General features: G+C 42.4%; 1 long non-coding RNA gene across 1 annotated transcript in view; it reads left to right on the top strand.

Annotated features, from left to right (window-relative positions):
• The window catches only part of LOC128633469 (uncharacterized), a 14107-nt gene that overhangs the window by 3555 nt on the left and 8052 nt on the right, over window positions 1-2500 (top strand). The window contains exons 3-4 of the long non-coding RNA XR_008396862.1: window positions 775-807; window positions 2380-2441. This is a non-coding gene — a long non-coding RNA (uncharacterized LOC128633469). The remainder of the gene's footprint in view (window positions 1-774; window positions 808-2379; window positions 2442-2500) is intronic.

A 2500-nucleotide genomic window follows, 5' to 3' on the forward strand; every position in this document is an offset into this window, starting at 1 on the left:
TTGTACCGAAGGTACGTTCGGCCCACTGGGTGGCTTTGTCGAAGGAACGGTCAAACCCGTCGCATCCGATGCGTTCGAGCTTGTTCCCCTCTTCGGACAACGCTTTCGTGTAGTGGCTATTCAGAATATTAATAGTGTTCTGAGCCCACTTTTTTGCATTGTCCTCAATGAGGGCTTGCGTGGCGGCGTTTGGCAAAGCCGGTTTGATTACCTCTGATAGGTATTTTACAATCTCACCGATCGCAGGAGGCTGCCCTTGGCATATATTGTTCATGTGATGTTTCAATTTTATGATCTTGAACGACGTGCGGACCGAGTCGATGTGAGGGTCCGTAGACCGTTTCGGCTTTTGGTTCTGCCGGTGATGTGATTTTTTGTTTTTGGGGTGCGAGCGCACCATATACTGAGGCCCCGAGGTACAGGGCCTCGAACGGGCCCGGGGTTCAAAAGATTGCGGCCTGTCGGGCCGACGATCAAAGTCACGATAGTGAGTAGGGGCCGTGCTCCTACGGCCTCCGTATTTGACCATCTCCGCGTAGGAGAGCTTTCTTTCCGCCTGTGCGCGGCGCTCTATGTCGCGGTGGTAACGGGGCGTAGGCCGAGCCATGCTCTGGACGGCATGTTTGCGTCCGCGTGTGACCATAGTCCAACCGTCTCTCTCTGGCCAAACCATGGTTTGAGTGTCTTCTCCTTTTTAATATATATGTGTACGTGTGTTCGTAGATTTGTTGTGGATCTGAATTGATCAAATTGGACCTTTTTTCTATGTTTTAGGTGTGAGAGGACTCTTGGGGAGATTGGAACCAGGTAAGTAGGCTTATTTATTATTTTTTTTATGTTTTTTTGTGTTCTCAGGTAAGTAGGATCTTAATTAGTATCATGTACTTTTTTATTTTCAGGAAAATGGGGCTCGATTTGTGTTAGGTGCTTTTTAAGTAATTGTGGAATTATGTATTATATGCTATATTATCAAGTGTATTTTGAGGAATTGTTATTTCAGGTCAATAGGGATTAATTTGTATTATGTGCTTTTTAATTTTCAGAGAAGTAGGGCTTAATTTGTATTAGATCTCTGTTATTCTCCCGATTAATAGGGCTTAATTTGTATTATATGCTTTGTTATCGATTGTATTTAGAGGAATTTTTATTCTGAATCAGTGGAATCACTTTCCTTGAATTCTGGAGTGAGGATAAATTAACAAGCCGTTGCAACGTTTCGGTTCTCCTGGAACCTTCTTCAGGCAGGCTTGTTATGATTTGAAATTAGTTGAATAAGTTTGAGGATCCAAAAAAAATATGAGTATTGTTTACAGGCTTTCTCTCAAAGAGCTGGAAGCAGATTTACTAAAATGGATTAAGCATCAAAAGAATATGATTAGTGTTTAAAGGCTTTCTCTCAAAGAGCTGTAAGCAGATTTACTAAAATAGATTAAGTATCAATAGAGTACGAGTAGTGTTTAAAGGCTTTCTCTCAAAGAGCTGGAAGCAGATTTACTAAAATAGATTAAGCATCAGAAGAGTATGATTAGTGTTTAAAGGCTTTCTCTCAAAGAGCTGGAAGCAGTGAGTGAGCTTTTGCCTCCTCAACTGTCCCTTTTTATAGTATAGGGGGCGGGACTCTGTTTGAATGGGCCAATAGGAGGCTCTCTGTTTGAATGGGCCAATAGGAGGCTCTCCCATGTTTTTGTGGTTGTTTTAATCATCTGTAGTGGGGCTTTTTGCATTGTTTTATTTTAATTTTAAACTAATGGTATTATTTATTTATTAAATTACTGTTTCCCACTTGTGTACTGTGGGTTTTACATTATTTATTTATTTATTTATTTATTTAATTATTTCTCAATTTAGGTTTGAATTGTTTTAATCTCTTTTTTAATTCTTTTTTCTTTTTCTTTCAAGGCATTCTGGGGTGGCATAGGTATGCCTTTGCCCGTGTTTGTCCTTATTGGGAGTTGTGATTAATCAAATGATGATTCTTATGAACAGGCCGACCAGAAGGGAAACGAACAGTAGAGCGAATTGCAAACATGAGGCACGGGCTGATTAGGGTTGGGGTTAGGGTTAGCGGTTAGGGTTAGGGTTAGGGGGTTAGGGTTAGGGTTAGGGGGTTAGGGTTAGGGTTAGGGGGTTAGGGTTAGGGTTAAGGTTAGGGTTAGGGTTAGGGTTAAGGTTAGGGTTAGGGTTAAGGTTAGGGTTAGGGTTAGGGGGTTAGGGTTAGGGTTAAGGTTAGGGTTAGGGTTTTAGGGTTAGGGTTAGGGGTCAGGGTAGGCGCTAACCTGTATGCACTGTCCATCTAATGTCGCTCACTCCACTGGGTTTCACCCCCATGTCAGTCGGTCCATTCCCACCATTCTTTTTCTCTTTTGTTTTTTTCTACAGGAACTATACTGGCACGGGTCGGCCTACGGAACGGCGACCCGGAAAGAGTTCCCTCGGACTCAGTGAGTATATTTTTGGGGTCATGTCGTGTGAGCATGCCGTGTGTCTTTTTTCTTGTGCC

This window comes from Ictalurus punctatus, chromosome 8 (assembly GCF_001660625.3).
Source record: "Ictalurus punctatus breed USDA103 chromosome 8, Coco_2.0, whole genome shotgun sequence".
NCBI lineage: Eukaryota > Metazoa > Chordata > Actinopteri > Siluriformes > Ictaluridae > Ictalurus > Ictalurus punctatus.